The sequence below is a fragment of the Gallus gallus genome, chromosome 4 (genome assembly GCF_016699485.2).
Source record: "Gallus gallus isolate bGalGal1 chromosome 4, bGalGal1.mat.broiler.GRCg7b, whole genome shotgun sequence".
Classification (NCBI taxonomy): domain Eukaryota; kingdom Metazoa; phylum Chordata; class Aves; order Galliformes; family Phasianidae; genus Gallus; species Gallus gallus.
In genome coordinates, this window is record NC_052535.1 from 61,842,872 (window position 1) to 61,869,166 (window position 26,295).

Genomic DNA, 26,295 nt, shown 5'->3' on the forward strand with positions numbered 1-26,295 from the left:
AAGATGGATCAGAACATCCTTAACAAAATAATGACATCTCACAAATTATATGTAAGACCTGGTGACTTAATTATAAATAATTGATTATTGCTAGCTCTTTTTCATATCACAAGGATTCATAAAAAATTAATTGCATCTAGGTTGCATTAGACATCACCAAAAGTTTTTCTAAATACTTTTGGACAGATATGAATATTGGGTTGGTTGTAAAATGATATATATGAGTGAAAACATTTTTACATTAACTTTCAGTGAGATGCACTAATAGAAATTAATTTCATGCAAGAATCTGATTACCTTAGGCATTAGCACACAGCATGAGAAGAGAAGCATGAAAAAGAAATCTTTTCTACAAGAGTAAGCCCTATGCAGGTACTTAGGTTCCTCCGCTGAAATATTGTGATGATACTCACATATCAATTTTGAAACCTTGGCTGGCACATGACCTCTTTAGTGTAGATGACATACTTAGGTTTGTTTTTTTAAAAGAGCTTCCCATACCCATCTATTTAGTGGGAAATTTTTTGTATATCCTGAATCATGTCCTCCAGGAAAAGCTAGATTTTTTTTTTCTCCTTCACAGAATTACTCGAAACAAGTTTACACCTTAGAACAAAAGATTTGAAAAAAATTCTGCCTTTCAAAAGAGATCTAAGAGCTCTCTAAGTAGCTGAGATCTCTGACAGTAGTTAGTAAAATAAGCACTTGAAGTACTTGCTTGCTTAGCATTTGTTCCTACATGAGGCTTCACGTCAAGGGACAAAAATCCTTGGGTATGGTATCAGAGGACATCCCTAGTTCTTGAAAGTAGTTTGCAACCAGACTATATCTTACAAATACAAAAATATGCTCCTAATCTAGAGCTAGATGCAATATATGGAGCTCTGAAAGCAAAACAAGAAAGCACACAATGTTTGGTGAAATATAGTTTCACCATGTTTATCTGAGAAATAGTTTGAAATTTCCTTCAGTTCCTCAGATTTCTACAGCTTAGAGTACAGCTGAACTACAACAGCTCTATTTTTCAAATAATTTCATATCCTCAGCAAAAATGACACTTTTCAAAATTATTCCCGAAAAAGGGGGTGAAAGAGTGCTGAGTAGACAGGTAATTAGGCAGTTACCTTGACACAAGGGGATACTCTCAGGAACTACTTTGTTCAATTCACGGTGGTGTTCTCAGACCAGATTACCAAAGCAGGAATTAAAAAAAGGTATTTCATGTGAGTGTCCAAATGAAAATGTAACTTCAAAGAATTGTTTTCAGCTTCCTTTTACATATTACATTAGACAAATTTTCTCTAAGGTTTAATAAGTAAGCCATCAAAGTCCATGAAGTAAAAAAAAATTGAATAGCAATTTTATAGAGAAAAAACTATACTTTTCTTCAAACTGCACTATTACAAATGTTTCTTCAAAGTAATAAGATTTACAATAACACAAGTCTTACTGATGACTGATGATTACCTGTCATAAGTACCTAGAGGCAGAAGAACATCTCTGAGTTCCATAGTCACTCTGAGTAGCAGAGCTATGTCAGTTATGGACGTTTATAAAAGAAAGCCTGGAAGAAGAATTAAAACAATAAATTCTTAGCCAAAGGAAAAATGTAAAATGCTAATCATAATATTAATAAAATGTTCAACTCTTATGATTTGGAAAACTAAGTACAGGCTACCACCACATCTGCTGATGCAGCACGTGCAAGAAATTTAGGAAAGTTTTCACAAAACGTACATTTTTCCTGACATATTTTGAAAAATCAAGCAGTAATATGAATTTCTGTTTTAAATCTAGTCCATGAAATAGAGGAGAAACCTAAGGGAAACAAGGGCTAAATGGAGTAAATAACTTGAAACGTAGAGAATGGGGAAAAGTTGAACTTTCAGTGAAGCAGCATTTGTGGGATCTTGATATTTCTGAAATTTGGTATTCCTGAATATAAGCAAGCCAGAATTTTCTTCCTCACTAACATCTACAAAGACAAAAAAAGGCTAACTGGAATAAATTTTACCTTAGGCTTAGGTATTTCAGTGGTGTCACAACCAACTTCGATGAATAAGCCTGTTAGTACAAGAGGCCCTTTTATGAGGTTCAAATTATTTTTTTTTCTATTTTTTTGGTTTTTTTTGTTTTTTTTGTTTTTTGTTTTTTTTTTTTTTTTTTTTTTTTTTTTTTTTTGCTTTTACAGACAGGATATGTCAACAAAGACCACAGTTGTCAGAGAGATGAGCAAGACAAATTAGTCATGTGGAGCCTGCAGGAGTTTCCCTGCCTATCCTGATGGTGGGTTCTACTGTGTCACATTGTTGCCTGCAGCGCTTTGCTTTGCTTAAAGTAAAAAAGTAGCAAAGTGATTAAATAGCATTTAGCAGCAGCATACAAAACTAGAATATAAGGCAAAAACAATAGATGAAAGCTAGCTCAGATACAGGAGTTAGGAGAAGGCTGACATCTGGACTCATCCCTGCTTTCCAATGAAGGCAGTTTTATTTGACCATTACGACCAAATTCAAGAGAAAATGAAAAGAATGAATCCAGTCCAGATATGAACATTACATAAAAGAATAATTGAGTTTGTGCTGGTTTTTTTTCCTTGTTTTTCTTTCAATTAACTTCCTTTTTAGATAGCTATGTGATGTGTGGGTCTGAAATTATTAGATGAAATAGGATCTGAAAGCAAAGTCTTCATATCTAGTAATAACTCTGCCTTCCAGCTCTTTTGGCAAATGGAAAAAAAAAATGAGGCATGAATTAACTCTAGGTAATTCCATTCATAACTGTAAATTAAGTAATTCTGACAAAGTGAAGATACCAAAACCACTGACAAAGCAAAATGCAGAGATATCATGCGATATCCAGCTCTGCCAAAAAGAATACCAACAACAATGCCTACTCTTATTACTACAGAAAACTACAACTAAAAATTTACAGGAATAACAGACAAAGGGTTAAAATGAAATTCAATCTTACTTATAAACTATTAGTTGTGCTGCACACTCTGATACATTGGCTTTTGTTAATAATTTTATGATTTATCGATTTTTGCCCAAGGATTCAACTGATGAAAAAGGAAGCTGTCCTCCTCCTGAATACAAAAATCAAATGACAAATGTTAATACAGGAAATCTGTTACAAAGTAACAAATCACATTATCTTATTGTAAATGTTATGTAATGATAAAGAGGCAAAAACAAAGCGTATATTGGTTTAAATAGTATTTATCTGCCCTAAGGAGGTAGAGAAAAAAATTATATTCTCACCTCGGTATACTATTTGTAATTGCTTACCTCATAACTATTATACCACAATAATGTCATCTATGAAGGAACACTGTTGTGTTATGACATAGATGATTTTTGAGTGTCAAAGGAAAGAGGGTATTAGAACGCAGTAAATAGGAAGGAATACTTTTAGGATGGAATTTCTCTGTGATTTCAGCACTTCAGTGAGGCAGCTGCATATGCAAAAAGATATAAAAGGCTGACATGTGAGAAGGTAGGGCAAGGCGCAGTAGAGAGATGACGTGGAAATGCAGGTTGTAACAACAGATCATATTGTTATTGCAAGGAATGGAGAGTTTAGTTACTTGTTCCTGTATGATAATTCATGGTATCTTATCTATCTGTTTCTATATGGCCCTTTAATTTACAAAGCATTTCCATCCACAGAGATTTACTGCTGCTCAGTTATGGCTTTGCAGCAACTTTTCCAGCAGGAGAAGTTTTTCACCTATCCAACTTTTCACATGGAGCCAAGAGATTAAAATTTTCCATAGACAGAGTGGATGCCACCTGTAGTTCTTATTTGTATCAATGTTTCCACTCATCCTATGCTTTAATCTTTAGCCAAACTCTTTCCTCTGATGTAGAGAAAGTCAAATATTTTTCAGCACATCTCCAGAGTAGTATATAGTGTTGAATTTCCTCCTTGACTTGAATAGCATTCAGTATATTCCAGTGTTTGTGAAATGCCTTCCTATCAGAGTGCTTATCAGATACCGTTTTTGCTCAAAGGCACCGAATAATTATTGCAGATGCATTATTTTATTGCAGGCAAGTCAAGGAAGAAGGAAAGACTGCCTTGTAGCACCTGCATTGTAAGATTAATAAGGGATAGTAGAAGTAGCAGGATGAGATGTAAATTTGAGGTCATAATATATGGTATTGGAATTAAAGATGTAAAAATGAATAATTGGAAAGAATTAGTTAAACAAAAGTGAGGGAAGAGAAAAATGAGAAAGTTCTTAGATCAGCTGTGTCATGATGGACAGCTTTTGCTTTCAGCGAGGAAGCATATATACTAATCTTCTCGATGCTGGAAAAGCTAACACAGCATTCTTGATTCAAGAAAAAATAAGCATTGATAGTCTAAAGAAAGAAATCCAGCAACTGATAATTACAGGACTGGATGCTCAAGAAGGCCTTACCTTAGCTTGTCTATGGGACTTACCCATTCAGCTCGTAAGTAGTGGGCTGAATTTGGCTTGTATTTGGAATAAGAAGTAACAAATAAATTCTGTTACATCATGTTTCCTGAAAGCAGGTAACATGAAAGTGTGCATTCTAGATGTGAAGAACATCTTGTTTAATTTAGTTCAACTTTAAGAAAAGGAAGAAGAAAGAACAGGTGAACAGAGGATGAAGCACAAGTCAGGGATGCTGAGGTATTACAGGGAAAGACTGAGAAGGAACAGTTCTGATTACATACAAAATAAAAATGCTGAGATCCCTTTCATCTCACACCTGCCACTAGATGCTGTCAAGATTCCTACATTAATGCTTGGAGATTTCTACTTTTAGTCATTAGGAGAGTAGAAAACAGTGACGTGTTAAGCGGCCTGTTCATTTCTTTCTGTGAGCAGCTGCAGAGACAGCAGGATGTGAAGAAGCCTTGGCACAGTCACGCTCCCTCTGGCTAAAACTGTGTATTAGCCATAATAGAATATATATATTTTTTTTCTTTCCATGGATTGTTTCACAGTGGTAAGTAAAGTGTCTTCTAAAGGCTGAAAAACTTTGTAAAATTTTTATGCCAAAGTATATAATTCCTTGCTATCCAAATGAATAGCAGTATACAGGAGATGGCAAAGATGGCTTTCCAACAATCTCACAGGAGGATGTGGTTGACTAAAGAGAAGTCTACTACCTATTGTAAGCAGAATTCTTTTAGTTGTCTTCACACTTCTGGTGAAACTTAGAAAACTAGAACTCTGACAATTAGTAAGAGAATTTTTTAAACAACCTGAATCATATCTGTCCCTTTCAAAATCCAGAACAGCTGGATACACTATGGAAAGCAAGCCATGTCTCACGAGATACCCAGTTAGGTGCTGCACCCTAATCAGAGCTCATAGAACAATGAGGTTTGACTGTTACCAGTGCTAAGTATTCTTAATTACAGTGTCATTAAAATTTCTTCTAAGTATCCTTTGAATTCTAATACAGTTAGGACAGCAAGACACTAATAAACCCTCCCATCTCCGACTTCCAGAGATTTCAAAGAGTTGTTACATAACAGATTGTTGATTCATCCAGCAATGAGGTAACAGTGTAATGCATGAATCCAGACTTCAAATAAATCTGATGACCTAATTATTTATCAAAAGCTACAATTATTAAGCAGAAACAGGCATTTAATTATAACACTTCCACCACTATTAGGATCAAGATTCAAATACAAACATGAGCTAAAATCATAACTTTCAGTACTTTTGCTACCTTAGCTTATTTTATCCTTTGTAACACAATGCTATTAATGTCCTTCCCACAGCTGTATATTTTACAGGTAACAGAATAAAACTTTCACATGAAGAAACTTTGAAGTGTCTGCATTACTTAGTAACTTCATGTCACTGGAAGAGCAATAAGAGCATAAGAATATGTAACCTTTCTGTTTTTCTGTTCACTTTCCTACTTTTTTCTTTACATCTGGAATCTTTAGCATTCATTATAAGTGCATACTGTGGACTTTATTAAGGCCAGTGAAATGCTAGCAACGTATATCAACTTGGAAAAAACGTACCTTAGTACAAATATCATTGTATTTAAGCCCTGCTTTTTTTCTACAATATTTAGGGTTCATTCCTATCGTATCTTCTATCCCAAACAAACACTGTCTGAACCATAAATTTTCTTATTCACAAAGGCATCTGAATTCATTAACTTTCCTAATTTAGCTTGGCATAGACAAGATAGGCTTGCAAAGGTGCAATACACGGGATGAGTTATTTATTCGCAAATTAAATGATCTGAGAATATAGGTCATCAAACAATATTCAGCACAGATTTATTACTTTGTGCTAAGTTTTTAGTGTCCATTAGACTGAGGGGTTAGATTTGTTACAGATTTCTTTCAAATGCATGTATATGTAGATATATAATGTGTATCTTTGTAATGGATTTTATGACTTCAACTAGGTCATAAAATATTTTCTGATGTTGATATATATATGTATTGCATGATATCTATACATTACTTTATCATAATGATAACAGCATATTACAGGCTTTCATAATACACATGGAATCTTAGCTGTTCTCCTGTATTTCACAGAAGGAGAGGAGCCTACTTGTTGGAAAACAAATTGAACTCTGCCATCTGAAATTACTCATGTCCAACATACTGAGTTCCCCCAGATATCTCAACAGATCCTTAAGAAAGTGTCTTGTCTCTGCATCTGCCTTCTGAGCTTTCCTAACTTAAGTCAAGAAATTCCATTCTGTCCTTCCTTTAGCACTCATGCCCTCTTCTTTACACATCTGTGGTCCCCCAGAACAATTGCAAATTACATAGACACACACAAGCTAGCACAGATGGGCTACTTAGCCAAGTACCTGTGAAGCAGCACATAATGAACTCTGTGGAGCCATAACCACAATTACCAGGAGCTACATTGTTTGAGGTGTATCTTTAGAGGCTGCACACTGCACTATAGACATACACTGTTAAACATACACATTCACTTATGAAAGTCTTTCATTTTAATGGAGAATACGGCTTGCAAGCAACTAGAGCAGTCTAATATTTAAGTCTGCAATAATTTTGTTTTCCTACATCTTGAGAGAGAGGCAGTTTAATGGTGAACGAAAAAAAAAATCAGCAGCAATCTGATCCCCAAGAAGAATATTTCATCTCCAGCCTGTGCAGGTTTTCCCAAATATTTGGAGACTTTCCCAACAAGGGCCAATAATATTTCAGTTTATGGATGTGCATAGTTAAGTATAGAGCTGTTTCTCAAATAGCTTATAACATATTTTAATAACCAACATTAAATAACTAAAGGGAAAGGGATGGTGGGGTCAACCTTCTGAAATAAATTCTGAGAGGTAGTTATTTTCATCTATTTGGAAAGCTTGGGTGGAATTTATAAGAGATTAAATCTTAATAAGAAATTTTCAGACACAAAAGTGATTTTAAGGTTACACATTCACCAGTGTTCACTCTATGACCTCAGAGAAGACTAAGGTGGAGGAAGCTTGAGGTCCTTCACTATCAGTTTACTCCCAAACACCACTCACTATTTGCTCAAAAACCTACCAAAAAAGCTTGTAGATAATTAAGAACTGGCAAATTCATACTGCTGAAACAATGAATGATTCCAAAAAAAAAAAATCATGAAAAAAATGTTTTCAATAATACTTCCAATAACAATGCATGAAGATCATACTGTTTTCTTTAACTGAAGAGTGTTGGAATTATGCCTTATAGACTGGGTTGCTTTCTTTGGAGGAAAAACAAAGTAGTACTTGCTTTTCTTCATTTTGACTAAGGTCTTTGAGACAGATATTAGTTTTGTAGACTTAACTGCTTATTCTACCATCCACTTAGATGGATTCTGTTTTCATCTGTAGTCCTGCTAGTTTTTCAAGTTAACATCTACTTTCTGGTGCCATGTCCGAAATAAGACAAATGTTTGGAAAGTGAAATTTCAGTTTCAGTATTATTTGATGAAAAAACACCATCACCAGAGTTCTTTGTAAGGTTATGGTAACTATGAAGAAGTGGTCTGTCATTCTCTTTGCTTCAGTTAATTTATGCAGCTTTGTAAAAAACTGACTTGTTGTGAGCTTCTTCTGATTTCAGACTAGAGCTCCTTTTGAGTACCTTGACAACATGATTAACTGTCGCTTGATGAAGGATATCCCCTTCCTTTTTCTTACATGCAGTATACAAGATAGTATGCACTCCAAACAATGAAAACCAAATGTTTTTTCATAAATACATATGCAAAAGGACTTTAAAGGAACAAAATGCATTTTGAAACACATGTTTTTTTCCTGTTATGAAGAGCCTACAGGTATAAAGTTAAAATGTATTTCTAATGCCTGAATCAAGCTACACTTCACTACAAGCTTCCATTTGAAGACTTACCAGAAAGAGAGAACACAGTTTTTGTTCTTTTCATCCCAGATACAGAACTAAATCAGGTTTTGTTTTAACTAAGAGAAAGCAAGACCTGGTAGTCATGGTTACCTGCCTACATTACAGCTGTTACTAACTGAACTGTTAAGAGCAATTCTGCTAACATACATGCAGACCTAACTACTACTTACATTACTTTAGCAATAATAAACAATTAGGTGAATGCAGTCTTACATTACACCTAATTATTGCCTCTTTCAATGTGACAGTTTGTTGTTCACCATGCTAACAAAATGCTACATAAATCTTAATGATTGCCTTCAATATTCTTATATAAATCTTTCTGAAAATTGGAAGTGCTTTAGAATAATCAGACTGGACACAATAAGGGTATGAACTTTGGTTAAACAGCATGCATAGTACGTACCATGTAGCTGCTCTGGACTCCAGCAAACAGCTGCATTTTATTCCATATAAAGAAAGCAGAACACCTCAAAATAAATGAGTATAAAATAATAATATACTACATCACCACTTGATTTATTCAACCTTCTAGTACTCACACTAAAATATTCACTTTTTTTATAATATATATCCTCTAAAGGGCAAAATTTGAATAGCAGTAATTAAAACAATTTAAAAGTAGTTCTCTTAATCTGTATCTTTTATTTCATTACTAGCAGAAAAAAATGGCAGTAAGAGAAATATCAAAACATAATACTCTTCAGATAAGTAGTAATCATGAATCATTAACTGTATTTCTAAAGCTATTTAGACTCTTGAATCCTTCTGAGGAGCACTGTCTGAAAAAACTTTTACAGCATTCCATTTTTTTTTATTAGAACATTTGTTTGCCAGATACAATTTGCATAGCAGCAAATATAGGTGGGAGAGGGGGAAATAAGTACAACATCATTCAAGCTCGAGTCCTTCTCCTGTATGAAGGAAAATTCCAGTAACTGCATGGTGCACTCACAGAGAAACAACATTTGTAATTCTCATCAGGGTGGGAGTAAAGGGAATGTAAAGGTTGAGATTGCTTAAGGTGGAAAGGAAAAATAGCTTCCATAATACTGAGAAGGGGAGAGCAGGTTAACAGGGAATTTTTCTAATTCCTAGCCCAATCTGAGAAGCAACCCAGCAGCAAAACGTGGTGGATAGCTAGAGGCAGAGTTCCCCTTGCCTGACTTCCAGGCTAAAGCACCTTTTTCCCTTGCCTTGCCCTGTACTGGAGGTACTGCAGGAATTGTCAGTTTCAGCTCAGGTTTATGTCATTGATCATACCAAGCGTGTGCAGAAAGAGCTTGCCCAAAGGCATACATTTGCTCAGTATGAGGTATGAGTTTATTTTATCAAATAGGCCATGAGGCAATACAAAGTTTTTATTAACTTTAAGCTTCCACGCTAGCTTTGTCACAGCTAGAGTGGCACTATTTTATCTATAGTGAAGCCTGACAGGTCAAAATGTAGCTATCCCATTAAAAGAAGCAAATTTTAAATGGTAAACTATGCTCAGTACACTACACTGTGTGACCAGAGGACTTGTTTTTATTCCCCATAACCTAGAGAATTACTGTGCTGTGAAATAGTGACCTCCAAACTGGTGGTTCCCAGTCCCAGCTCTGACTCAGGAAACACTTACTTTCAACAGCTCAATAATTGATCATAGCTTTATCTCAGAAATCCTTAACTAAATCTAGCTTTATGTTATGGTTAACTCCAGCCCAGATCAGATCATTTCTCTGCAAAATAAAGAGGCAGCCACAGTCTACTTCTCCGCTGGACACCACTGGTCATTACTGCACTTTTATCCACAAATGGGAGGGTTGAAAGCACATTGTTATAATTCCAGCAGATTTCAGGGGGTAGTGTCTAAATATAGTCTTAGGGATCAAATAACCCGTAAGTTTCCTACTGACAACTTTCTCTTTTTGAATGACTGTCTATAAAGCCAGGCCACATAACTGAGTTAAACAGGAAGTATATATGCTTGAAAGATAAATAAGAACCATATTTTTAAATATCTGGGAAAACTTCTGAAATTCCAGATGATTCTTATCATATAATGGCTTGGGCTGGAAGGGACCCAAAGGATCAAGTTCTAATTCCCCACTACAGGCAGGGCCACCATCCTCCAGTTCTGGTACTAGGCCAGTTTGCCCAGTATGTATGTAATATTCATAGTTATAATATAAATTATTATCCCTGCCTGCATGGGATCTTACAGCAAATAGTTCTATGAGTAGATTTCATTAATTCTTAGAAAGAAGACACAGGATCCCCAAACCAATCAGAGCTTAAAGGTATTATGTTTTCAGGGCACCGTAAGTCTGAGCATTGTACAGATGCCTAATAGACTCAATAATTAAAAAAAATCCAACAAACATTAAAGATAAATTAAATATTCTTTTCTTTCACATAATGTTCTCCTTCTGACTCATAATATCTGATAAGCCATCAGTAGCTATGTGAAAATAAACAATGAAATAAGAATGGTTTCAGGATGTATTTTCAATCTTTAGATAATACCAAAGCAAATCTTATATAAAAAAAACTTGGCCAAGAAGTTGCAACAATACTAAGAGTTGATAAGATCGGCTTTAATTAAAATTAATAATTTTTTTTGTGAGGAAAATGGTGGCTTTTTGATTAGATGAAGTTGTTAAATGATCCATTATATTTTATCTTCCAGCTCTCCCTTTACAATGCTTCTGCATACTTCTAGCTTTACAGATATAAAAACAGTTCTTTGCAAAGTAAGCAGTGTGGCCCTATGAAAATGAGGTAATTATACACACAGAGGACCATCTGAGCTATCACGCAGAAGTAATGGTCTGATACCTTAGTCTGTCAGTGATGGAGAAATAAGAAATCAGTAAGACTATATAGTTTTCATGCAAGCAACTCATTGATAGATCTGATGCAGGATCTTACAGTATTTTAGTATTTTCTGCAGCCTGTTAGAGGTATTATATCTCAAAGCTACCTAGTTTCTCACTGTTTTTTAATCTAGCATGCTCATATTTACAACTTGATAAGAGTTTTCCATTTAAACTTTTATTATGTTAACTTAATTTTTACACCTTAATAAGTATTCTTCTCCACAAAGATTTTGGTTTCTTATTAAATTGATTTTCTTAAGAAAAAGATATGATGTATGACATTTTTGCAATCTACAGAATTGATCAGGAACTGAAAATTATTAATCAATATGATCTATGTTTTCTGTACACTAGAACACTTACATAAAGTTTATGAAAACAAATACAATTGTTTTTAACCACTAAAATTACATTACAATGTCTCCAAAAGGACCAAACTTGCCATTCATTTTTATCACATTTAACTACTTGAAAATGCCGTTGAGTAAGAATAAGTACTGGCATTCAAACATCTAAAAAATAACCTTCTGATATGTTAATATTCTCTAGTTCATCTATCAGTTCCTCAGGGTGTGGCAATATTTTGGGTCAAAATAAAGATGTACCAGTATTAAGGATTTACCAATACAGCTGTAAGAATGCGAACAACTTATTACCTATTTTGTGCATTTAATATGAACACTATGAAATATCCTCCTACTGCCAGATTTCTTTTCCTTGTACTAAATTTCACTCTGAGTTAAATCCAAAAACCTTAAGATCAAGGACTAGACTAATTTCATCTGGTTGTTAGCTGCATCACAGATAGGAAAAGGCCAGTTCTAAGAGGAAAGGCCTAGTAGTCTGAAAAGTACCAGAACTTCTTCAGTTCATTTATTAATGACATGGAAAATGTTGAGCAATGAGGTGACAAAAACTGCAAAGCCTATTTAATCTTTTCAGTTTTCAGTTTTATGAAGCACTTCAGAGTGATTTAACCAAACTAGTTGTTTAGGCAACGTGGTGACAGGAGAGGATAAAGGTGAACATTAAAAAGAGCTTTTCAAACTACATGAAAATAATCAAGAGTAAAGACCACTCCATCTCATTCCTAATAACGCGCCTGTGCTGGCTCTAGCACTTCCACCCTGCAATGGAAAGAACGATGTTTTAAGCTTGCTTTTCCATGGGTTAGTATTACAAAGCAGCCACAGCACAGCTTCTAGTATGTTATTAATTCCTACTAGACTAACAGGAACTGAGTCCAACCTATAGATAACTGGTTCATTTTTTGTTACTTACATGTTTTGACCTTGATTTTCCTTTTTATTATACAGGATTCTGAACAGTACAAAACCTGCTTAGGAGACAGATTTGCCAGTGAATGATTACGGTTGTTTGATCAAAGTCAAGGAGGCTCATCCTTGTCTGTTAAAATATAAGCCCTTTAGCTGAAATTTGGAAGATCTTTCAAGCAAGTAAGATGCCAAACAACGGGGTTATTCTGCCCTAATTATCTATATAGACCAGCAAACCTGCAAGTTTTAGTGGGAGTTTTAGTTCCTGCCTACTCCTGAACTGTCTGTGTACTGTGTAAGAAATTACTGCAAAACAGTGTTCAAATAGTTTATCTCACAGCTACCTAATAAATAAAACCTCACTGTCACAGAGCAGATAAAGTATTAGTCATAAGACTGAAACCTGCATGAAATACCCAGTGTTCCTTGTTTCCTTATTTAGAGACTCTGCATTAGTATAGGTATTTTACTCTTATTTTTCATTCATATAGAATGAGGTTAAGATTAGACCATTCTATGATTCTATGAAACCTAGCTACTGATTAAGATAATAAGAAAGCTTTCTAAAATGGTAATGTGTTCTTTTGAAAATATAGAGCAGCTCCCAGAGAGAAACAAGAAAATAAGGTAACCTGCTTCTAAACAGATACCATATAAAATGTGACATTTCTTCTTGTCAAGAAATGTTATTTTGATTTGATATTTTCCTCATCCTCTACAATTATTGGTTTTTGGAAGGGTATATGCATTGTTTTGCCATACTGACAGAGCTATAGATAATTAAAGTAGAAAGTATAATTGACAGCTCTCTTACTGACAAAGTCACAGATATAATCAGAAGACTTGACCAGTAATGTGAAGAACACCAGTTGATACATATAATTAGTTGCTCTGAAGTATTAGTAAATAAAGAATCTATATTACATATTCATGTAGATCTAACTTATCTTGTTGCATCAACCCATACTATGGAAGATTAAAATTGAAAATAGTTTTCTAGAAGGATATATGGAATCCATGCAGCAAAACCATGCAATTCAGTGAATTCATTGTTTGCTATGATAATTTCTGAGACTTCCAGATATTGTGCTTTGCTGCAAAGTTAAGGAAACAGTTACAGGATTGAAAAGCATCTCCTAAAAATAACCCCTACAATGCTTAACCCAGATCTCATTCTGGTGGGTTACTATACTCTGTAAACAAAGTTTAAAAAAAAGTCACTGTCACTTTCTACAATAAATTGCATGTGGAACTCAAGTAGGCATTTGGAGATGGACAAGGATTTCAGCCTAACAAGAAATTTTCTGTTTTAAAATAGAGAATCCTTCTGAAATGTAGGCCTTTCATTCCTGCCCTGCAGATTCAGATATACTCAAAATATTTACATTTTCTTCATGCAAACACTGAAAAGCAAGATGGTAGCTTTGGTACCTAAAATGAGAAAAGATACTTCTATCTCCCCCGTACAACGTATTCACAGCAGCTCTCAACTGCATCACTCTCCTTTTCTTTTAGACCAGTGGATGCTGCTGAAGAGGCCAATTCCAACTACATGTGTCAGTGTAATTTGACCAGCCCTCTGCAAAAGATGAAGCAATTCAGCAGCAGTTGATGAGCTCCCTCCCCTTGCTTTTTCCTGCCAGACAAGAGACACTCAGAGGCTGAGACGGGACACTTACTCACAATCCAAGCCTTTTCTGCTATTGTAACAAAGCAGTTCCATAGGCTCTCTTAAGCAGGTTATTCACTGTAAACACTTAAACTGGAATTTTTATTTTCACTTTCAGATACAGAGGGATTTATTAATACCACAACAACAATGCCTTTTAAGGACATTTGTTGCAAATTGCACACGGTGAGGCTTGTTCTATTTTGAATCTTCTATAAATAAAAATACCTAATATCTTACGTATATTTTCACCTCAAATGCATTCTTGGATTACATCAAAGATGTACTTAGATGCTAAAGACGCTTACTTTCCTATGAGCTATTCTTCCAGAAAAATAGAACAGTCACATTTAAGTGACACAGTGGGACAAGTTATCCAAAGTATAAAAAACACATCTAGTAAAATTTCTTCACAGTTTTTAGTAAAAATGCTGCATGACTTCCATTGTAAATTAATCTGTTGACGAGAAATATCATTAACAAATACAAATAAAAATATGTTCTTCTCTGCTATCCTGTGCAGTGTCTTTGTAATTTAGGTATGATCAGGTCTTGTTGTCTCCTTATTCATTCCTAGTATTTGATCTCAAACATTGTTTATTCTACTCAGTGGAAAAGAGATGATTTCTAAGTCTGATATAGAGCATCTAAAGATAGCTTTGAACACTTCATTGAAACCTAGAGAAGCCAAACTCTACATATTGACTAATGGAGGACTATCCTGCCCAGAAAAAAAATTCTACAGGTATTTGCCACAAAGACTCAGTGTCCAAAAAACATGTTTAGGACCACTTTACCTGCTTGATTCTTACCAATAAATTGAACTGAGATTAAGGACATTCTGGAGTGCTGGTTGCATTAAGGTTGCTGTAAGGTAATCTTAAAATTGATTATTTAATGTACAGGAGCAACTACAATATTTAATATCTGATTTTTTAGCCAAATACATAGAACAGGTAATTCTCTATACAGTATTTAGGGAAAGTAGAAAACGTTTTTGACTAGGACACAAAGCAGGAATAGACTGATAATTTAGAGGGTAGCTTTTCTTTCACATTTATACAATACTTTGGCTGCAGTGTTTGTTTGTTGTTGTTATTGTTTGGTTGGGTTTTTTTTGTTTGTTTTTTTAGGATGAAGAAGTGTCATTACTCATTGCAAAATTTGAGTCCTTCTTGCATAAAATATTCTAGTAATAACTCTTCCAGACGTTATTGTTTGGACTACTCACAATTTTGTGTCCAAAAAGTCAGAGCTGGAATAATTAGGGAACAGCTGCATGGTTCAAATATTTTAAATAAGTATCAAAGGAATTTAGTGATTTACAAATGACACTGATTAACTCATAATTAGTTAACTATAAATTCTGGATCAATATGAGCAACAAAACAAACTATAATACTAGAATTTTAGAAAAGGTTAATAAATGTGTTATTTTCAAACACCCTTTTATAGCTAATTTCAAAAGGATCAGATGGGGCCAGAATATATTCAGCAGTGCCCAGTTACAGGGTAAGAAGCCCAGTTACAAGGTAAGGTTGGGAGGAACCTCTGGAGATCATCTATTCCATCTTGCTGCTAAAGCAGGTTTCCTACAGTAGGTTATGTAGGAAAGAGTTTAGATGGGTTCTGAGTATCTCCAGAGAAGGAGACTGTACAAACTTCTCTGGGATATCAATTCCAGTACTCTGTCACCCTCAAAGTAAGAAGTTCTTCCTCATGCTTGTATGGAACTTCCACCATTCCCGTTTCTGCACATTGCTTGTTGTCCTGTAAATGCACGCCACTGAAAAGAGCCTGGCCCCATTCATTTGGCTGCTGCACTATGCATATTATAAACAGTGATAGGTTCCCCACTTGATAATGCTCATCCTCTCCTTTCTCTGCCTGAATTAGATTCATCCGCATTTCAGTGGTTATTTATTTTCACAGCTTTCTTTTCTGTACAATTTTCTTTTTCTATAGGTGACTTGATTTAAACTTGTGAGTGTTTAAGCTGGACTTCTAAGACCCTTAACTTTCCACTATCAACATCAACAATATTCACCATTCATCTCTTTTTCATGTCCTAAATGTAATTTTTCAGTGTCAGTATCTTAAGAAAGATACTAAGTTCATAGTTTGCAAAAATATTTGAGGATTGTCAGTGAAAAAGTTCAATAAGAAAAAGTTACTATATTAGATATCTCAGTCGCAGATATTGAAATCAAACCGTACTACCAGGACTGATCTGAAAGTAATGCATCCTATTTTATTATGTTGGTCCACTATGTCAGAGGCACATGTTGATGGCATGGCAGTAGAGGTTCAACATTACCAACAGCATTCCCTAACATTTCATAGCCATGTGACGTATGGCAGTCTGACAGAATAGAAACTGACATGTAAATGAGTATGAAGCAAAGGTACGTCCATTGAACTCTTCAATGCAGAAAAAAATGGCACCTGTTGACATCCATATATGTTTGATAAAAACTTATGGAGGCTAAACAGTGAACATCATCACAGTGAGCTGTGTTTCAGCAGTGATGACAGCAATCATGTGTCAGCTGTCTTCACTGGTGCAGATTTTTATGAGCAAGGCATGCAAACTCTTGTTTATTCCTGGCAAAAAAAAAAATGCATAACTGATCAAATAGCATCAGTGTACCCTTCATACCTGGTTTCCATGGAGATAAATAGGAGGTATTACTTTCGGAGCAACCTATGTATAATAAGGCTGTCTTAAACAGTATCTCTAAAGATGGTTATTTTAAAAACATATGGAATCTCTATAATACTTAGCTGTATATAGAAATTGTTCCTCCCTTCTCAGGCTTCCTATTTATAATTCTATTGACCTGGGAAATGAATTGCTGCTAATAAGTACTATTTAATTGCCTTTATAGCCTCATATTTTTGTCCAGATTAAATAAGAAACCGAGATTCAGCATTGCCATAAGGGAAAAAAGGACTTGATTTACTTCATAGTACCTATTCTGATATAAATTTTCTTTGACAGACTGAACTTTCAGCAAAGAAATATAATATTGAAAACATGTTCTCTGAAAAATGTAAACCTTGCCAAATGTGAAGTTGTGGCAGTATTAAAAAAAATCAATAAGTGAAGAAAGGAGATCAGACCACTAAACTAAGACACAGTTTGCCACTTACTTTCTTTAAAAAAAAACTTATTTCTTCAGAACAGCTCCACGAGAACATTTTTTTCTTAGTAAAATCTATCAAAGAATTCCCAGACACATATTAGGATTAAATATAATCAAACTAGATTAAAGGAATAACATTTGACATCATGACAAGGGTTTATCTGTCAAGTCACATACACATAGAAAACACAACAAAGTACAAGCTAGCTCAAAGCAGTTCCCAGTACTGCAGCACTAGTTCCATTCACCTAAACTGAATAGGTTGGCAATGTAACAAAATGACTTCATATACACTGAGGAATCTTGGGTGTATCACACCGCTGTGCAGTGCTGTCTAAAGGTAATCTCAATTTTCACTTCTGTTACACCGCAGGTATCAAGCCCATATCAGTACCAGGATTATGTCACTGGAGGTAGCTTATGATAAAATCTTTGGCATTTCTAGAAGTTACATTCTCCTCAGATGGAAGGCAGAGTGTATACTATAAATAACACAGATTATTGCAATAATAGAATGAATAGATGTGCTTTTTACAGTTCCCTTAAGCTAGCTGAAATCGATCCATTAGCTGAAAATAGTACACAAGCTTTAATGTGCAGTTTTGTAGTAAAGTAGAACTAGAACCTTAATTACACTGAAAATCAGATGTTTATATTCTATGTATAGAATATCTATATTCTAAATGACCACACTCTATATTCTTCTATGTGTAAGTGTAGTTCTGCCACCCTTTGAGCTGTTGCAATTGTGTTTAATATTGGGGAAAAAAAAAATACTGTGCAGTGTCTTTTAATCATGCTACTCCCAGGACATGCATACAATATTCTGCCTCTAAATCCTCCTTCTTTTCCCCAGCCGTAAGATTTTTTTCATAATTTAAAAAAAAATAAACCAGCTAACAAAAAGTCAATTTTTTTGGACCATTTTTGAAATGTCTGCATTCCAGAGAACTTTAGAAAAAGATAGACTCTATTTAAATGAATATTGTGTGAATCCTTATCTGCTTCTCCAGAAATTAGTGTATATTTCTGATTCCTTACACAGAAGTTATCAAACTACTGAATTACCTTCCACTTTGATCAGTTTTGCACTCAAAATTGCATATTAAGCATATTTAAACTTAATTTTCATGTATTAAGCTTTCTAGAAAGAATTGGAACTCACAGGATAGGCAGAAGGGCCATCCTACCGGGATATTATTTTAGATTGCATTTATATCCAGATACTAAATATAATGAAATATGAAGAGTAGGGAACTTGTCAAGGGCCAGCAAGTGTCTCCGATAGTGAAAGTGTGTTTAATTTATACAAATTTATAAATGCTTTAACATTCCTATCTTTTGAACCATCAAAATATTACAAAAGAAAAGGAACAGCAGAAATCCACCATGATAATGACAAGGAGTATAAAAGCAGATAAGCTTAACTTTTTAATTTCTGTTAAGAAGTGCATTTAAAAACATTTAAGGACTTTGCATCCTGAGAGCTTATAGACTAATGCACATAAAATGGTTCTTTTGCAAATACAAATTTGGAATTTTTTCATATGGCTTTTTATTTTTTTTTATGGCTGTCCTCCTCAGGGATAAACAGAAGACAAGACTATTTTTACTTTCTCTCACTTATGAAAAAAGAAGTCTTTATGAGCACAGTAATTAGCATAAATCTTACTCTAAGAATGTTTAGAAGGAAAAAATGAATACTGAATTTTGAAACTTTATAGTAAAAAAATATATATTTATATACATACCTACTTGTTATAAGGATTGCTTTCAAATCTGTTTTAATTCATAAAACTGGTCTGGGAACAAGGAATCTCTTTTTTTTTTAAACGCAAATTTCAATTTCTTTGGGACACTTGAAAACTGCTACTGAACCCCTTTAATTTATATGCTTTCCCATTCTCTTCTAATTAATTGTACTGAAAAATTCACAAACTCAAGACAAAAGTGAGAACAAGCATTTTTCATACAGCTGTAATATCCCTTTTGCAGGAGACTGCTATAATACCCAACATAAAGCTTTGCAGAAATATTTAGGTAAGCGTGAACAGGAAAAGCAGTATAACACTATTAGTGCAATACCCCAACATACATAACTAGATTACTTCCCCTACTGTGTCACAAAGTAGTGCCAATGCATTATATAAATATATCCAAGTTTAACATGCACAGAGAATTCCAGTTAATCCAAAATAAATGGCATATTACCAATCAAATAGAAGAGCTCAAGGATTTCATGCACAGACTGCATAGTCCCTAATATCCTTCAGGACTGGAAATTAAGTTTCTAATAATATCAGCTCAGAATTTTTCCCTTATTCAATATGAATTAGACTATGTGAGGGACAGTTTAAAGGTAGTCCAGGAACACCCATAGAAACCACAATCATTTCTGGGACATAAGCTAAAGTAACTGTACTCAATTTTGCAAGATACAGTTCCATTTGCACTCTTACTTTCAGTAATTTATTGCTTTTAGTCTGCACAAAACTGTCCAGTTTGCTATTCTAAATATAATGTAAACACAAAACATGTACCAAAATCTGAAGAATTCTGTCCCAAATAAAGCATTCTTGTTGCTTTGCAATTTAAGGAACATAAATAGGGAGGTAAGAAAAATGTTCTTAACCTCCAGAAAAATAAGTATACTATCAGACAGCAAACACAGACATTCTGAGTCAAAATTTTAGGGGTTTTCATGAAAGGTAAGAAAAAAATCTATTAAAAGTACATTATGTCATTGTTCTCACGTACAATAATACTGAAAATTCCTGCCTCCCAAATCTCAGCAGTAGCACCTGCAGCACTTATTTCTTAATTTAAAGCAAACAACGGGAATATGAAATTACAAGCTCAGTATCTTTCTATCTACCTTCAAAAATGAAATAAAATAATTATAATAACAAGCTCTTTTTAGAGCTTATACTACTCTGTTGTTGGTCCTTTGGCACATAAAATCTTTACTGGCTCATAAACTTATCCACTTTTTATGCAAAACCCAAGAGAAAAAAAGACAATATTATCTTAAGTTTGTTAATATGTTGTTAAACACAACTTTCTTGGTTAAGAACAAAATTAGATTAGAGAAAAAGATGCTCAGAGAAGGCTAACCTATCCAGGGGCACACTTGTATCCTTTCTCTTACCAAATAAACTTAGAATGTATGCAAGCTGTTACATTCTGGATAGAAGCAGTCTTTTAACAGTTCCTAAAAATCACACCAATTTTTCTTTGCATAGTGAACCTAAAAGTACATCCTTTAAGACACAGTATGGAAGATTTGTAAGCTTTAGAAATGAAAATAGTGTTTATTAAATATTTATAGTAAAATAAATATGATACAATCTCATCCTAACGCATTTTATTATTATTATTTTTTCTTGTTATTGAAGGACTTTCTTGTTGAAATTCTTCCTTTATTTGGCTATAGATACATACATGATGAAAACATCAAAGACTTTCCAACAATTTTTCAATGGCTCACTCAGACAGATATTTCTACCAAATGTATCAATGATGATTCAATTAAAGCAGAAGAATTCGTTTTTTTCTGCCTTCTGGGTAAGACTATGTCAGAAGCATGATTGACCTATACTGCTTTGTAGCAGACCTATACTGACCTTTACTGCGTAATTCTGAATGCAGGCTACTCCATCATTCACCCTTGCAAACATACCTGCAAACTATTCTTAATTTGCTTCATACTTGGTCCTTGTGCTCCACTGTATATTTTTACTTCAAAATATGGTATTGTCAGGTACTGTAATACTGTAACATGATGGAAAGCATGGCTATAACAGCTGAGTGGCTAAATCATAGGCTGCAGCAAATGAGCAAATGAGAACAAGCCCAAATGCAGTAAACATGGACACAGAAATTAAGGAGGGGGAGAGGAAGAGAGCACACACTTACCCTTAGAAGACCTCCAAGAGGCAGGAAGCTCCAGAGAAATACCTTCAACTCTACTGCCAAATTTTAAATGAGGTCTGGGAAGGGGTGGAGCTAGGATCCACCCCCTTCCAGTCACTCAGGTGTATTTCATGCACCTGAGCTCCCCTGGGTTGGCCCTGTCTTCCCACCTGGTACTCAATCACTGTCTCAGGCTGTGACTTCATATTTCCACTGCAGGTACAATGATACCTTTTTGAAATCAGCTTTCCTAACCTAGTCAGATTTTTGACATAACGCCTTCAACAGAGACAGAAATAAAGTCACCTCTGTTAGTCTCAGTTCTGTGCTCAAGTGTTGACACCACAAATCTCTCATATCAATTCCTCTAGTAGCAATTCCTACTTTGTTTTGGGAAATCCATAACAATGAAAAACACGGGATAAATAATACTATTATAAGCAGTAAGTCTTACCTTAAACACATGCAGTAGCAAATCTGGAGTGAGTAACTAAGATAAGGCTTACAGGGTCTACAGAGAAGAGAGAGATGTTTCATGAGGTAAGATTATGTGTTTACTTTTTCAAGTATTCCCTGGAGGAGCTTTTTGTTTTTGTGAAATAATTCTTTATGTTTAATGAAACATTAGTATTACAAATTTATGGAGAAAAAAAAAATGTGCAAAGAGAATCTAACTCACCAGCAGCATATTATCTTTAACAGAAAATAAAGCTAAAGAGAAAAATTGTCACAGCAGCGGATGTGAATTCTGAAGAATGGGATAAATAGGAGACAGTGGAGCTGTGAACAGAAAACTATTTGGCAAGGCCAAATGTCACTGAAAGACCACCTACTCTTGACAGTTTGTATGCCAAGGAAATTTTGCAGATATTTGATATATAGAGTGTTTTCAGTTTTGGCACAGGAGACATGCATGGGACTTGCAAAGCAGAATGAGTTGACAACAAACCACATCAAGACTGAAAGTGCTGCTAGCAAAACTCTGCTTGTTTCTGGCATATGTAACTCATCTACTACAGTTGTTAGACACTGTCTGGAAACCAATGATATAAAAAACTCTGATATTAAAAAAAAAAAAAATGACATAAAAAACAATGATAAAAAAAAACAAATTCTTCTTTTCTTCCTTCCTTTTCTAACCCAGTTAGCCAACTTTATTTCCTTCAAATCAGTGTGAAGGTGGCAATAATAAGACTGAAAATGTAATGAACAGGAATATTAAACCAGGGTTTAAAACTAGAGGCTGAGCAATTACTGGGGGTTGCTTGAGGTGATATGACCACACTGAGCAGACTTTTCTCCTGATAACGTACAACAGCAACATATGAGGAAATTTTGATGTTTTTTATTTATCCATAAATTCTATTTTATTTGAAATTGTCAAATAAACAGAGGTTTCCCCGAAAAACTTTTTAATGAAAACGTACTATTATGTGGTCTACATTTTTCTTCCTATAGAACATCAGAACAAAACTCATTTCAATATTCCATAAGAATCTACTGAGAACTGCAAGATACTGAGTTCATAACTAGTGTAAGTAAAATCCTGTGCTGTGAAGCAAGATCTCATCAGGACATTTCTTGTGCAGACTGTATCAAGGGAGCAAGGCAGAATGTCTTCATTCAGTAATTTTCTCTGCATGGGAGCAACAGAGGATAGCTAAAAGGTATTGTTTGCCTTGCACAAATCTTCATTTATTGTCTTTTATATGACTGTTTCCTGCAGTTACATCAAGATACTGTATTTATCCTGGTGACATTTATACACTGTCATTATGCATGTTGAAGATCCCTGATAACTTTATTGTTGGTAAGAGGAAAGGAAGTTTTGTGACTTTCTATGCTTCTAAACTGAAGCACATACATTTTATATATGGATTTTTATCAGCCTTTTTCTGTCTTACTGCAATCAGAGTTAGGCCAATTAACTTCCAAATTTTGGAGCAATAAAAAAGACAATATAGACAACAAGCTCCCATTTGTAAGCTCAGGAAATTATCTGATTGTTCCAAGCCATTGAATCCAGTGTCCTCCTCAGTGTACAAAACCCTGACTGTACTTTGTGTCTAACATCAAAGAAAAAGTATGCCATTTTATTAGCACTGAGACATGCTTAACTTGGTTAAAATCCACATAATGCTATTAAATTGGCCATCTTAGGACACCAAAATACTTTTATTTTAGTTCATATCTGTTCATCTAAGATCTTGCCGGTGTCCTTGTTGAAGGGATAAAGGAGAAATGGAAACATAATTTTCATAATTTTCTATTTTCCTTTACGTATTTAAAATACATATATATGTGGAAAGGGTTTCTTCCACTTCATTCAATGAAGAACAAAAACATGCAGAAATAATCTAAGATTTTTACATCATAAAAACAGTACAAAATAAAAAGCAATTCTCAAACTTATACTATCAGAACACTCTGCTTAAGTAATGGCACTGTGAATGTCTCCCCACTAAAAAAAAAATAAATCTTACTGATAATAGTGAGAAGACAAAATAAACTATACTGTGAAACAATATTTAAAACCATGCTTTTCCCTGAGTTCAGCAGCTTCAGTGGATACAGAGGCTACAGAAAACAGCCCTGGTGCATTACATCTGCCCCTAAAGAAGGTCTTTTTTTTATTTCTGTAGTGTTTCTAGAATTAAATAATTTCCTTTGGAAAAGAAAGAAAGTCACAGACAATTTTCAGTTGTCTTGTATACTGTATTGTCTTGTTTTTGAATGGCATCATTGTATTTATTTTAACAGAAAAACAGAATAAAAATAAAGCGATTCTATTTTAATATAACAATTTATGCACACTTTATTTTTCATTGACATCACTGCAATCAGAAATAAGGTCTAAATTAGAAACTGAGACTTAAACAAATTTCAATTAACTTTAAGTTAAGCTACCTTTATGCCATCGTCTCTGAGTTTTATCAGTTTCATTTAGGCAAATCCACCTTCAAGTTGCTTTGAAGGAATGAAAATAATGCTATTTTTATTTTCAGTCTGATTACGGTAGAGATGCCTGAATGGCTGATAGATGTGTTTTTTTCAATAGTTCTTTATCAGTTCAGAGTGAGGCATCTCTGATTCATGAACCATACAGCCACCTTAGCCTCCTAGTGTGTCCAGGCTAATAAATTTAATAAAAAACAATTTAGCTGAGGTATGGAATTTTACTAAGCAAACAGCTGCTAGACTGCAGATTATTTATCCCAAACTGGATAGATACAAACTCCAATTGGTTCTAAGGGCAATCCCTTCTAGTTTAGAAGTAATTTCACAAGAATTACTGTATGAATTATTGCACCAGACAGTCTTACAGCTACCAAATCTCCTATTTCTTATAAAAAGATGTGGCTTTTTTTTTTTTTTTTTTTTTTTTTAGCCTGGAATGTATGTAATTGTGTACCAAGAAATTCAAAATTTAGTAAATAACTGCTGAAAATTCTCCAATCCTCAATTAGCTTTCATGTGAACAATTCCTTCAAAAACAAATTTTAAGCTTAACATAATCACCAGATAAATAGATTTACCTTCTGTTTCCTTTCAGAAATGTGGTGCACTGTGTGACAGTCCCAGCATGAGCAGAACAGGGGTCCTGAGCTGTGGACAGGGTATCAGGAGGCCAGTTAGGGGCAGTGAACATTGGGAAAAGAAAGAAAAAAAGGACTTGGTGAAACAGAGCATCAGATCAGTGATTGTAAATTAGAGTTAATTGGAAACTAAATGAATGATGGAAATGTCTGTAGAGAGAAAGAGGAAGAGAGAAAGGGAGGATAACTTTAGCAACACCATGAACAGTGTTACTTTTATCTCAAGGAGATATCAAGCTGGTCATTACACAGATCCTAAGAACAAAAGTGTGATTCCAGCAGCAGGGATACTTAGTGTGAATCTGAGCCTGGAAATTACTTTAAAGAGAAATCTACAGAGTGTACAAGATGTCCCTAATTTCAAGACAAACGATTCTGCTCTACTCTCCAGTGAAATGATTCAAGGGCAATAAAGTTGAGCAGGGTATCAAAAGAAAGGGGTAGGGAGGTTTACAGTGATCTGAATGTGATTCTTCAAATCCCTAGAGAAGATGTTAAAAGATGAGAAGATACCAAAGAACATCAGACAACAAAAGAAAGAATTATGTAAAGCCAACAGGAGTTTAGATTGTTTAGACACAGATTAAGATCAACTCACAGAATCTCTTTGGCCACAGATAGAATTGTCTTGAGCCATTCAAATGCTTTGTCTTTTTTGTAATTTCATTAACACAGTATCACATTTTCACGGCATGGCCTCACAGTATAGAGATTGCCTACCTGTGTCTATATTTTTATTAAGAGCATTACACTACAGGAGAACATATGTTCTTCTTCATACTATTGAGTATCAAGAAAGTAAATAACATAACCTCTTGTTTCTGGATAGGGTTTCTGATTAACATTAAAACCAATAAGAACAATACTATTTTAGATTTTTTTTTTCTCATATGAGCTATATCAGTGCCATTTACAATGTAACTCTGTGGTTCTGGTGAACCTGTTCACCGCAGTGTCTTCAAATGGATTGATTACAGCAAACAAAGCAAATTACTCATTTTTCAATGTGAACTCATGCTTCCTCTTTTTGTCTCCCCTGGCTCATCACAGAGTGCCTTAGGTCTAGCAGGTTAGAAACTCATGATGTAAATTTTCAGATTTGAAATTTGTTGAATTCTGATAAAAGAGTTTTGGCAGTGTTCGTGAAACACTTGGCTTCTCTAACATGCTTGATCACCCTGTAAACTTTCTTAACAATTACAGCTAAGAAATACAATACATTTGTACAATATTAGTGTATGAGCAGAACTGATCAATTTGTCTGTCCTAATGTTAGCTTTCCAGTGACAAAGAAGGTCATTAAATAAGTTATCTGTCCAGTGCTAAGCCTTTGTCTTGCGACTCATAAGACAAAGTTGCGCTCTGGCATTAGTACTGCCTAGAAGGGTTCGATTGTTTATGCCTTTGATATTAACATTTCTCTGTGTAGTTCTTCAGAGGCAAAGAGTC

At 34.5% G+C, this 26,295-nt stretch overlaps 1 long non-coding RNA gene across 1 annotated transcript in view; it reads right to left on the minus strand.

Annotated features, from left to right (window-relative positions):
- Positions 1-24,851, minus strand: part of LOC121110584 — an 84,537-nt gene extending 59,686 nt beyond the window's left edge. The window contains exons 1-2 of the long non-coding RNA XR_005859259.1: positions 24,787-24,851; positions 21,705-21,761 (exon numbers count right to left, since the gene is read on the minus strand). This is a non-coding gene — a long non-coding RNA (uncharacterized LOC121110584). The remainder of the gene's footprint in view (positions 1-21,704; positions 21,762-24,786) is intronic.
- Positions 24,852-26,295: the final 1,444 nt, after the last annotated feature.